Genomic DNA, 13,948 nt, shown 5'->3' on the forward strand with positions numbered 1-13,948 from the left:
TAAAAACAGTATATCAATTTGAAAGATAAGATCAGTGCAACTAAAAACTAAAATTTTAAAAAGTATGCTTCTCACAAGAGCTTTTGTGTTAAATTACAGTTAGACAGAATAAAATATCTTATATATGATTGTGGGACTAAATCATCCCCAATTGTTCCTTTATTCTAATTTTTATTATTTTCAATGGTTAGGGTATCCTTTAGTATGAAGGACTCCTTTCTTCTGACCTCTGAATTATTCTTTGTTCTCTCATGTGTTCCCAAGTTCATATTTCCCTGATTTTGAAAGCACCTTGTCCCTAATAAGAATGCTCCAACCTTCTGCTATCTCTGGTGCCTCTGCTTCAGAGCCCTAAAATGAAAGATGAATTAACTATTTTAGGTTCCATTCATGTATCACCATTGTTCTGAGATAATTGCTCATTCAATTATTAAAATTTTAGGGCCTCTATTCTCTGCCCTTAAAATTATAAATGTCCTTGAGAGCTGGGTTTATAATTCTTTCAGCTTTGTTTTCTCATGGGTGCGTTAATGAAACATTGTAACAATGAACTTTAGATAATGAAGCAGCCTCCCTCTCAACAAACCTTTTCTCTGCCACTTCATTCCCTCTCCAGCCCCTCTCCATTTCTCTCTCTCCCCCTCCCTCTTTACCCATCCCTTTCCTTTCTCTTTCTCTCTCCCTCTCCCTGACAGTTCAATCACCAAATTCTTCCTGGCCCCAGTAGAAATTTATGTATATTAGGTAGCAGCTTTCTTATTCCTGCTCCATCTGTAAGCTTTGAATTTAGATCACCACGAAATCTAAAAGCACAATCTCCTGAAGAAAGAGACTGGAAGTTAAGATTTAAGACATTTGAGGACAGAACTTGGACACGCGGCAGGTGCATCTGACTTCCCGGCACCTTTCTGAAACTGGCCGGTATGTTCTTGACAAACGCTGTCACCCGCTGGTCATCTTTAGGAACTGCAATGACCCTGATGGGAATGGGCTTCAGGCAGACTTGGAGCAAGTAGGGATATCAGGAAGACCAAAGAAAAGAAGCAAGGGAGTATAGCAGGATACATGGGTGGAAGTGCAGGAGGCTCAGGAAATTGATCCTCTTAGTAGGGGGTTCCCTTTCTCTCAACATTCTGAGTGGTCTCCTGTTTCCAGTGGGACTCATTCTGTGGCCAGGTTAATTACCCAGGAGAGGCGTTTGCTTTCGTTTGCTAGTCACCTACATTTATATCTCCTCCAGGCTAAAACTTGCAACAGAATTAATTTTATGGAATTTTATTGTTTTCAAAAAACAGTGGATGATAATAAGTGATTGTTTTGTTTTCTCACTTGTAAGTTTTTCATATTATATAGTAAATTTAAAAGACAGAGGAAGTAGTTTTCAGACACTCATTGGATTCTGATGCAAAGATGGTCTAACAGTACACAGAGCTCTTCACCCTAGACTCTAGGTCAGTCAGACCTCAGAACTGACTCAGTCTCCATCCTCAAATGCAGGGATATTTCAAGTACCAGATTTGGGAATTTCTGCTACATTTTGTTTTTTCTTTTCTTTTCCTTTCCTTTCTTCCTTTCCCTCCCCACCCCTCTTTCTTTCTTGATCCAATTTCTGGTTGCAAAGGTATGACATGGAGAAATTTTGCTAAGAAACCTTGATCTGGACAAGAGTCCTTGTGTGGTTACAGTTTCCTGGTTCTTCTGGCATGAGCTCTAGGAATCAGAATCTTCTTTATCCTCTTTGCAATGATTCCTCCATCTATAGGCTCTTACCTCGTGTTGATTTTCTTTCTTCCTCAGGTTTTGGCCAGCAGGCAATGCTGTGCATCTCTTTGATTTGAAGAACCTGTCACAGCTCTCAGCCCTGGAGGTCCCAGGAGAGGAAGACTAATCCCTTGTTCATGGTGTCCCCTGCTGAGGCCAAGAGTCTCTGGGTTAAGGAAGGGGTAGGGCACCGAGGCCTGCACATGAAGGAGCCCTCAGAGCTGTTTCCTAATAGTTTATTCCCATATCAGAGGCTTTGAGGTTAACTATAGTACATCTTACTTGGACCCTGAGATATCACAGAGGGGGCTCCAATATGGTCATTGACAGAGTAACTCATTTCTACTGCACTTCAGCTAATCTTCAGGCTACTTTGCCATGGAAGATAGCACTCTGTGAGATACAGCCTTCCCAAAGCTCAAGGCTGTGAACTTGTCAGCTTCCTCCTGCACCCACAGCTCTGCTCCCATCCCTCACTGACCTGCAATGGCCAGCCTGAACTCATCATTTCATGCTCAAATATTAAAGTGAGGGAACCATTCCCATTTTCCAGAGCAGACTTCCCTCTATCTTTGATCAGAAAAATACATCTTCCAGGGGAACAACTAAGCAATATTGCTTCAAATAATATCACAGAACCTTGGGTTTCTTCCAAACAACAGCCAGGCTCCCTAGTCTGTGGTGGTTCCAGAGAATAAAGGTGAGGGGGGAGGGATATTAAGGAGAGCGACCCCTTAACCCCTTTCCCAAGATGCTGACTGGATTTTGGTCACACTTGCAAAGAAAGACCCCTGTCTACCTTTGAGCACCTCTCCTCCCCTCGGTGGTCTTGGAAACACCAGGCCCATGAGTCAGCATTTGCATGGATGGCTCAGGGATTCTGTCAGTGCCTCTCCCCTCCCATCAAAACACATACCTACAAGACTCGAGAAAGACACTGTTGTGCCACAAGGATATGAGCATTGCTAATTTTCTTTCTTTTCCCCAAAGGAACGCAACACGTGCAAGTTTCATTGCTAAGGGTCTTTCCCAAATATATAATTATTATTTATCTGGTGAGCTGATCAGACAACTCCCCCAAATTTTTTCCACCAGGTCCCCAAGAATAGAAATTAATGGCCACTACCTGAATTTCTCCTTATTCATAGAAAGACTCCTAACATATTCTTGGTGAGAAGAAAGTCTGTGGGCATCGCTGCTGCTCCCCGAAGTGGGGTGAAGTGGGGGGCAGGCCTCTGTACTCTAACAGAGAGAGAAACAGGGTCAAGGGAACCTAACCATATTTCATTATTTTCCTCTCCTCTCCCAACTCCTCTTCCTCCACAGGAGGGTGGGGTTGGGTTGTCTTTATCTACTCTGGAGGATGGAGGGAAAAATTCATATAATAAGAAGAGCAACCTCAGGTTAGGTGGCCCAAATATGGGCTGATCATAGCAGGGAGGGAAATAAACTTCAGGAAAAAAATCAACTTACCCTTTATCACATCATCATCTGCACATGTTTACATTATTACATTGAAATGAAAATACAAAATTAAATTAAAAATTTTTCTGGACTAGCCTTAAATCCCTGTAATAGATTTACAGATGACAGGAATCCTTAAGAGGAATTTAAATAAAAATCTGACCAAAACAAAATTCCAAATAATAATTGTGCCTATAATCTCTATTACGATACTCTGTGCCGAAGCATTAAGTTAAGAAGCTTCTTCCGTTTCTTTAGTAACTATTTGAGAGAAATTAAACTCATTACCCAACACAGGGAGATAAAGAACCAGAGCAAAAGGAGCAATAAACTAGGTCAAAAGGACTTGGCCCTGTACCCTGACCTAGGAGAAGGTAATTCTTTCCTTGGGTCTCAGTTTTCTCATCAGTGAAAGGGGGGATGGGATTCTGGTATTGGGTTTTGCTTCACACTCCACAGCCCTGTGGATACAATGTTCTGAGGGGAACGTGTCACCTGGTAGGAAATCCCTGGGGAGTGCTGAGAGAGGGGAGAATGGAGACAGCCTGCGAACCCCAGGTGCTGCGAGGGGCAGGGGGTGGGCAGGCTGTGAGGAGCTGACCGAGGGGAGGGAGCTGGGGGGTGGGGGGCTCTGGCTTTCTGTGAAGTGTGAGTGCAAAGTCATCCCGCCGTCTGCAGGTCTGGAGAACTCACAGCTGAACCCACACAAAGTCCACCTGTCTTCTGAGTTTCACTTTTGAGAGATTACAGCTGGTAGGAGGTGGACATGCTGCTCCCGTCGGGATCTCTTTTGCAGAGAGGGTTCCAGGGATCCGGCTCTCCCTTGAGCTGGGGCCAGGCAGCGTCACTCCGCAGGAAGAGCTGTGGGCCGTCTCCACCCGCTCTGGCTGCCTCACAGTTCGTACCACAGTCAGCACGCCCAGGACTCCGCCCTGTCCTGGACACCTGCCGTGTGGGTGACGCCGGGACACTGAGACTGAGTGAGGAAAAGACCCACAGCCCAGGTTTCACCCTGAAGAGAGACGGAGTCACGTGAGTGTCTGGAGCTTCCCTGGAAAGGAGGGCTCTGGGGAGTTGGGAATCTATGGAGATGAGGAAAGAGGACAGAGTCAGCGTCCTGCGGGAAAACTGATTCTTGTCACAATACTTCCCATTTACATGGCACCTTATAGTTTTAAAAATGTGCCACACTCATTTGATCCTCATGATATTTCTCTGAAGCAGGCTGGGAGGAGGAGGGGCACTAGATTAAAGATCAGAAAACCAGGATCCAGTTTTCACTCGTGCTGTGTGACGCTGGGACTGTCCTCTGAGCCTTGATTTCCTCTATCCCATGGTGATGACACAGCTGGAAAAACCTGAGGGATGATGGTCACCAGAGAGGTGAGAAAATAGAGGTTCAAGAAAGTAAAGTGAGATGCCCAAGGTCTCAAACATGGGAACTAAGTCATCTTGTTTCCTAGAAAGCTTATTTTGTTTTGCTTTTACTCTACTAAAATATTTTTTAATGTATGGTAAGCTATAGATATTTTCTGAGGTGACATAGATATGTAAACTTCATACTTCATGAACTGAACAAATTTATTTTCACACATTAGCATTTTTAAAGAAATCAAATGCTGTAGCAACTTGGCATTTGAGGATTTGACATTTGAAACTTTTAACTGAAGAATAAGATCCTAATAACCTATGATATAGAGTAATTTGCAATTTTTCTTGACATGAATTTTTACAGTGCATGCATGGACCTTGGGATTCAGAATTTGTCATTCACCTAGTGCTTAAAATGAACCAACCAGTTACATTTGCATCTTATCACATGAACTTTATTCAGAAAATTAAATGAAATGTGGATTTTGGAGAATTTGAAGATTCACATACATATAGAATTATATCCCTTGTCAATATCAAAGTGTACCATATTTAATATCACCCATGACAGTTTCAGAAGATTCTTGGTCTGCATTCACATGGTAAAATAAAGATTAACATACTTACAATTAAAATGTTTTGATTTATATAATTTCTAAAAAAATTTCCTGATGATATGTCAGAAACATTGCCATTAGAGCTAAGGATAGAGCTAAGGATTTCAGCTTCTATAAAAATATAAGGCTTGCAAGTTAAGTTCTCTATATATAAAAAATGTGCAAAGGTTTTTCAGCATTCTAACAGTAGATTGTCTATGGCAGGGTTTTTTAAACCTTGACACTTTGAGCTGAATCATTCTTTGCTGAAGACTTTGGTATAGGACTGTCTGATGCACAGTAGGATATTTAGCACAGTAGATGTCAATAGTAAGCCCAAGTGTGACAACCAGAAATATCTCCAGACATTGCCAAATGTTCCCTGAGGGGCAAAATCTCCCCACCTCCAGCAATCCCATGTGCACTGAGAACTGTCCTCTAGGGCAGTCACTCTCTCACAAATCTCTCTCTCAGAACTGAAAAAGGTTAAGATGAACTTTAGCAACATTCGTCAAAATCTTCATTGATATAGGCAATTTATTTCTTAGGGTGCATTTGTAGCTTTTCTTCTTCTTCTTCTTCTTGCTTTAGGATAAAAGAACCAAAAGAAGGATTGTAGCAAATATTCTTTTTAGCTCATGCAACCCAGGGAGGGTGCTCCACATGGCCCTCGTGGGGCTTTTTTTGCTCTTGCTTGGTGGGACGAGATGCTTCTGCCTTTCACAGCTGGAGTCAAGGAGCCAGCAGCACATCCTTCAGTCTAAGGAGAAGTGACCCAAACATTTCAGGTGGCAAACTACTGATGTCTGCATTGTCTTACAGCTCTCAGTCTGATGTTCATACCTTTATTTCAGTTCTCTTTTAGATCTAGGCATTGTGATTGTGCTCATATCAGTTTTCAGAGATACTCTAAATGAAAGTACATATCTTTTTAGAAAGAAAATAAGGTAACAATACAGTAATAATAATCTTCTGAACCACTTGACTCATAATCTCCATTTAGACAGACGTGATTTTTTTCCCTGCCCCGTTAACCTCTGGGCAAAGGGCAGCAGGACTGGCTCATCATTTCCTCCTTAACAGGTTCTTCTACCTGACATGAAGCAAGTTTTCCTTTCAACAAATTACTTAACACATCAGAGAAAATAAGTCTTAGGCTTCTTTCACTCTGCACTTTTCATTTCTCAAAAGTTAAAGTGAGCATTCTGCTCTTGTCCTGGTAATTTTTAAACAGTTCAGTTGTGCAAAACTATTTTAATGGTGCTGATATAATGGGTTTCCAAAACTCTGCCATGGGGGCTGTTTCTTTCATTCACTCTTATATGACTTCAAGACTATACTGAGGGGGTGATGTCATCAACATGGCAATGTAAACAGCTTCTGAAAACTTCTCTCCAGAGATTCAATGCAAAAAAAAAAATGACAACTCTGAATTGTTTGAAACTCTGGAGGAAGAGAAGGACCCTGAAAATGCTGAATTGAAGAAAGAGAAGAAATATCAGGTAGGAATCTTCTGTCTTGTACCAGCCAGTCCTCTCCTCTCCCCCTCACTTGATCTCAGGGTGGGAAAGGCACAGAATCAGCAGACAGGATCCCTCATACCAGGGTCAAAGACTATAAAATCTCACACAGCATTACACATACCCCCACTGTATGAAGACTTGGGGGACAGGGGAGGATATTTCAAGGCCTGGGTCAGTGAGGGACAAAGAAACTGAAAAAATGTGGACATATACTAATTTTCCAGCCCTAGGTCTGAAAGCCCTTCTCCCACCCTTGAGGAAAGCAGCACCAGCAGCCATTTCCTTGCCTTGGGGACAGCTGGAGTACTGGGGCACCTGAAGGAGTCCTCTGCCACAGGTGGAGCCCCACATTGAGCCAGATATTGGCAAAGTGAGGGCATAGGAATCCCACAGTTTCAGCTCACCTATATAGACAAAGCCTGTGCATGGAGCCAAATCACCTTCTAAGGACTAGTAAGTTACCGAACAGCGCCATCTGCTGGACAGCTGGAAGGTGCAAGGGAACTGAAACAGTTTTAAAAAGATTCTCCAGACCCTATCTTACGACCACAAGTGCTGGTCTACATGCCTTGTATGCAAGCCTTCCCTGTTTTGGCTGAGAAATATGGAGGAACCAACTATTAAAGCAGGGCTCTAAAACAAACCCAGGTTTTGTGGGTTGGCAGAAAACAGAGCACCAATGAAAGCCTGCAGATTTGTATAACCACACACAGTGAACTTGCAGGGGTACCCAGTGCCTACCTCCCATCCCTGTTGCAGGACACTGTGGGCTCCTGGTTTTGGAGAGAAGACTGGGAGGCAGAGCCAATCTGACAACTGGCCAGTGAGAGACAAAAAGAAAAGATAGAGATCAAAGACAACCAACAAGAAAATCCTAGGCAAGACAGAGAAAAAGACGTACGGAACAAACTAATCAAGAAAACCAGATGCCTAGATAGCAAAAACTCATGAGCCATACCAGGAAACACGAAAATATGGCTCAGTCAAAGGAAGAAACTGACACCTCAACTAAGATTCAAGAGTTGAAACAACCAATTAAAGATGTTCAAAAAAAAATCTTCTAAATCAAATCAACAAGTTGAAAGAAAATGTGACAAAGGAGATGAAGGATACAAAAGACACACAGGGTGTCCATATAGAGGAACTGGAAAGCTTATAAAAAACAAATGACAGGGAGAGGAGCTAAGATGGTGGCATAGAGAGGAGTGGAAGACTGTTAGTCCCCCCCTGGAACAATTCATAAATGACCAAAAAACTAGTAAATAACCTGGAACAACAGCAGGGAGACAAATGTGACTGTCCACTCATCATCCACCAACCTAAATTGGGAGGAATGCCTGAGATCACAGCATAAAATCTGTAAGTAAAACTGTGGACCCACACTGAAAGCTGAGAGCCAAGAGTCCCTCCCTCATGGAAGCCACACGGTGCACTCTCTCAGCCCAGCTCCAAGTGGGGTTTTAATGTTAACTGCTCAATACAGACAGTGAATCTTCAACAAGCAGACAGAGGCTTTTGGTGACAACTGACCTTGGGCGAGTCGGGGGACATATCTTTCTCAGGATGGGGAGCCCAGAGGATTGGGTGCTATCTCTGGCTGATGGGTGAACCTGGGAGTTTTTCTGTCCCTTTCTCTCTCTGTGGAGAAAACCTCAGCCATTCTCAGCCCGCAGTGCTTTGCAGTAAAGACAGCCTCAGCCATTTTAAAATCAAAACACTTTGATCAGCAGAGTCAGAGAAACAAAGAACTTACTGATAAGCAGATGACCTCTCTGGAGGGGGCATAGCTTCCCAAGAGGAAAGGGAGGGGCCCAGGTCTACTGCCCATCTTTCAGTCTTTCCGGAACCAGACCCCAAAGCCTGGGGGAGGAGAACCACAGGCCACACTCTTACACAGGCAGTGACAGGCTGACAGGTGCATCTGCCAGGCAGAAAGGCACAGGTGTTTCAATCCTCTAAGAAAAGCCATCAGGGAAACCAGATACTGAAATATTACCTCCTTCTGTGACCTGAGCCTGTTCTCATCTGGGAAAACCTGATTGGGGTGGCCTAGAGGTCAGATGCCTAGACAACAGAAAACTACAACCTACACTAAGAAAAACAAAGCGATGACCCAAAGGAACAAACGTACACTTCAACTGAGATACAGGAATTTAAACAACTAATGTTAAATCAATTCAAAAAGTTTAGAGAATGTTTCACAAAAGAGATAGAGGCTGTAAAGAAAACACTGGGCATATATAAGGCAGAAATTGAAAGTTCAAAAAAACAACCAGTAGAATATATGGAAATGAAAGGCACAACACAAGAGATGAAAGACAAATGGAAACATACAACAGCAGATCTCAAGAGGCAGAAGAAAATAATCAAGAACTGGAGAACAAAACACTTGAAAGCCTACATGCAAAGGAGCAGATGGAGAAAAGAATGAAAAAATATGAGCAACATCTCTGGGAACTTAAAGATGAAACAAAATACAAGAATCTAAGTATCATTGGTGTCCCAGAAGGAGAAGAGAAGGGAAAAGGAGCAGAGGCAATAATAGAGGAAATAATCAATGAAAATTTCCCCCCTCTTATGAAAGACATAAAATTACAGATCCAAGAAGTGCAGTGTACTCCAAACAGAATAGATCTGAATAGGCCTACGCCAAGACAATTAATAATCAGATTATCAAATGTCAAAGACAAAGAGAGAATCCTGAAAGCTGCAAGAGAAAAGCGATCCATCACATACAAAGGAAGCTTAATAAGACTATGTGCAGATCTCTCAGCAGAAACCATGGAGGCAGGAACGAAGTGGTGTGATATATTTAAGATACTGAAAGAGAAAAACCGCCAACCAAAAATCCTATATCCAGAAAAGCTGTCCTTCAATTATGCGGGAGAGCTCAAAATATTTTCTGACAAACAGACAATGAGAGACTTTGTGAACAATACACCCACCCTACAGGAAATACTAACGTGAACACTGCAGAGTGATAGGAGAAGATAGGAGTGCGTGGTTTGGAACACAATTTTGGGAGATGGTAGCACAGCAATGTAAGTACACTGAACAAAGATAGCTATGTATATGGTTGAGAGAGGAAGGTTGGGAGCATGTGAGACACCAGAAGAAAGAAGGAAAGATAAAGACTGGGACTGTGTAACTTGGTGAAATCTAGAGTATTCAACAATTGTGATAAAATGTACAAATATGTTCTTTTACAAGGGACAACAAGCAAATGTCAACCTTGCAAGGTGTTAAAAATGGGGAGGCATTGGGGGAGGGTTGCAATCAACTTAAACTAGAGACTGTAACTAACAGAATCATTGTATTATGCTTCCTTTAATGTAACAAAGGTGATATATCAAGGTAAATGCAGATAAGAGGGGGGGATAGGGGAGGCATGTTAGACACTTGACATTGGTGGTGTTGTCTGACTCTTTACCCTACTTTGATTTAAGGTTACTTTTCCTTTTGCTACTTCCTAGCTGTCATTTTTTTCCTCTTTCTTTTCCCTCTCTACCTTCTTTGATGCTCCCTCCTGCCTTGTGGAAGAAATGTAGATGCCCTTATATAGATAGTGGTGAAGGTGGTGAACATGTAAATATGTGACCATCCAGAGAACCATCGATTGTTTACTTAGGATGGAATGTATGGGGTGTGGACAAAACCATCTTAAAAAAAAAAATGGATTGATGTCAAAACCTCAAGGGCAATATACTGAGTGAAATAAGCCAGACACATAAGGACAAATATTGCAGGGTCTCACTGATAAGAACTAGTTATAATAGGTAAACTCATAGACATGAAATATAAGGTACCAAGATATAGGATGAGGCTTAAGAATGGGGAGTGGTTGTTTAGTACGAGCAGAATGTTCAACTAGAATGAACTTAGTTTGGAAATGAACAGAGGTATCAGTAGCAAGATGTGAGAATAACTAACAGTGCCGAATGGCGCGTGAATGAGGTGGAAACGGGAAGCTCAGAGTCATATATGTCACCAGAAGGAAAGTTGGAGGTCAAAAGATGGGAATGTATAAAACTGAATCCTATGATGGGCAATGTCCATGATTAACTGTACAAATATTAGAAAACTCTTCCATGAACCAGAACAAATGTATGACAATACAACTAGAAGTTAACAATAGAGGGGCATATAGGGAAGAAATATATACCTATTGCAAACTATATAATACAGTTTGTAGTATTTCAACATTCTTTCATAAACAGTAACAAATGTACTATACCAACACTACGAGTCAACAATTGAGGGGGGTTGGTTAGGGATATGGAGGATTCGAGTTTCCTTTTCTTTATCTTTCTTTTTTTTTCCATCTGTCACTTTATTTCTTGTCTGGAGTAATGAAAAGTTTCTAAAAATTGAATAAAAATTAAGTGTGGTGATGGATGCACAGCTGTATGAGGGTACCAGGGGCAACTGATTGTACCCTTTGGATCTCTGGATAATTGTATGGTATGTGAACAATCCCAATAAAAATTAAAAAAAAAAATGACAGAACTTATGAGAATGAAAGTCACAGTAGAAGAGATGAAAAACACAGTGGAGACATACTATGGCAGACTTGGAGAGGCAGAAGAAAGGATTACTGAACTAGAGGACAATACACCTGAAATCCTACACACAAAAGAACAGATAGGGAAAGGAATGGAAAAATATGAGCAGGGGCTCAGGGAAATGAATGACAACACGAAGCACAGAATATATGTGTTATAGGTGTCCCAGAAGGAGAAGAGAAAGCAAAAGGGCAGAAAGTATAATAGAGGAAATAATGAAAACTTCCCAACTCTTATGAAAGACATAAAATTACAGGTCCAAGAAGTGCAGTGTACCCAAAACAGAATTGATCCAAATTGACCTACTTTAAGACACTTACTAATCAGGTTGTCAAATGTCAAAGACAAAGAGAGAATTCTGAAACCAGCGAGAGAAAAGCAATCCATCACATACAGGGGAAGCTTGGTAAGACTGAGTGTGGCTCTCTCAGCAGAAACCAAGGAGGTGAGAAAATGGTGGTACGATATATTCAAGATACTAAAAGAGAAAAACTTCCAACCAAAAATACTATATCTAGCAAAACAGTCCTTCAAAAATGAGGGAGAGTTTAAAATATTTATAGCTAGACACTGAGAGAATTCATGAACAGTAGATCCCCTCTACAAGAAATCCTAAAGAAGTGCTACAGACAGATAGTAAAAGACAGGAGAGAGAAGTTTGGAGAGAAATGTAGAAATGAAGATATCAGGAGATGTACGATAGAGGGTAGAGATTGGGCACTTGATGCTGAAGGAGTATAGAATGTTCAATAGGATTGATTGTGTAGATCCAGAAATGGAATGGATAGCATAATAGTGTGTGATGGTAGTACAATATTGTAAGTACTCTGAACAAAGATGACTGTGAGTATGGTTGACAGAGGAAGGTTGGGGCAAGTAGGACACCAGAAGGAAAGATAGATGATAAAGACTGAGACTGTATAACTTAGTGAAACCTAGTTATACTGAGTGGTCAATGATTGTGATTAAATGTACAAATGTAAGAATGTTTTTACATGAAGGAGAACAAATGAATTTCAACTTTGCAAAGTGTTGAAAATGGGATGGTATTGGGGAAAAATATAATCAGTGCAAACTAGAGTCTTTAGTTAACAGTAACATTGTAATATGCTTCCATTAATTGTAACAAAGTCAATATACCAAAGCTAAATGTCTATAAAAGGAGGACATAAGTGAAGTGTGTGGGATTCTTTGTATTAGTGTTGTTGCCTGACTGTTTTATTTTATTTCATTTTATTTTATTTTTATTTTTTCTTTTTTTATTTGTCATTTTCTTCTTTTTCCTTTTCCTTTTTTTTTTTTTTTCTCCTCTTCCTTTTTCTTTGTGGAAGAAATGGAAATGACCTCATATAGATTATGGTGGTGAATGCATAATTACGTGATTATATTGGGAACCATTGATTATTTACTTGGGAGGGAATGTATGGTGTGGGAATAAAACTAGTTTAAAAATAGAGGGATACAAGTGCTAGAGAAACTGTGGAGGGAGGGATGAACCTAATCACTGTTGGTGGGAAAGTAGAATGGTGCAGCCCATCTGGAGGGCAGTGTGGTGGTTCCAAAGGAAGCTAAGTATGGGGATGCCATATGGTCCTGCAACCCCATTATTGGGTATATGCTTGGAAGAACTAAGAACAGGGAAATGCATGGTCATTTGCATAGTGCTGCTTATGGTGGCACTACTCACAATTCACAATGGATGGAGGTGGCCTAAGGGTATATCAAGTGATGAATGGAATAACAAACTGTCATGTATACATACAATGGAATACTGAGTGGCTCCAAGAAGGAATGAAGTTGTGAGGTGTGAAACTAGGGGAATGTCCTTGAGGACAGTATATTAAGTGAAATAAACCAGAAATGAAAGGCAAACATTATAACGCCTCACTAATATGGACTAACTATAATGTGCAAACTCTGAAAATTGAATCTGAGAGCATATTTTATCAGGGGAAGCCTTATGGTAAAGGTTCCTGGAGTGTAAACTCTTAGAGCAGTTACATATATTCCTGAATTGTAATGGCTCTTTCTAAATTCTGAGATGCTGAGCTCTTTGTGTATAACCTGGTCCTTCACTGGAACTTCAGGTATCTGTATGACACCTGAGACTCAGAGTCAGATTTCAGTAGCTACAAATGTTGGTATTACCCCATATAGCAATTGTTAAACAGGCTGAAAAAGAGATCAGACTTCAATTAGAGATATGAACAAAATGGACTTGGTTAGGAATAAGGTAAATTAGACTAAAGGGTAAAGGATGATATGGACTATGTTTTAACCTTCAACTTCTCTGTGGGACCAAAGGAAGAGATGTTTATTCAGTGCAAAATCTGTATTTTCTGTAACACACTATGTAATTTAACTTGTATGTTCAGTTTATACAAATACCATAATTACATGGAACTTTGAATAGGTAGTGATATCTGGTTGGTTTGCACAGGTTAGTGTGAAGCCCCAATACATCCCAGAGTAACATGGGCAGAAAATAAAAATGTATTTGCAAAGCCCCATTGAGGGACTTAAGAAAATTGTGGGAATATTAAACTTCCCCACTTGGGGAATTACTGATATTCTCACAGACATTGGGGATTACCAATTTAGAAGGCCGAGCCCTTGATCTCAGGGCTTGCCCTTATGAAGCTTGTTGCTGCAAAGGAGAGGCTAAGCCTAC

This window comes from Choloepus didactylus, chromosome 7, assembly GCF_015220235.1.
Source record: "Choloepus didactylus isolate mChoDid1 chromosome 7, mChoDid1.pri, whole genome shotgun sequence".
Classification (NCBI taxonomy): Eukaryota; Metazoa; Chordata; class Mammalia; order Pilosa; family Megalonychidae; genus Choloepus; species Choloepus didactylus.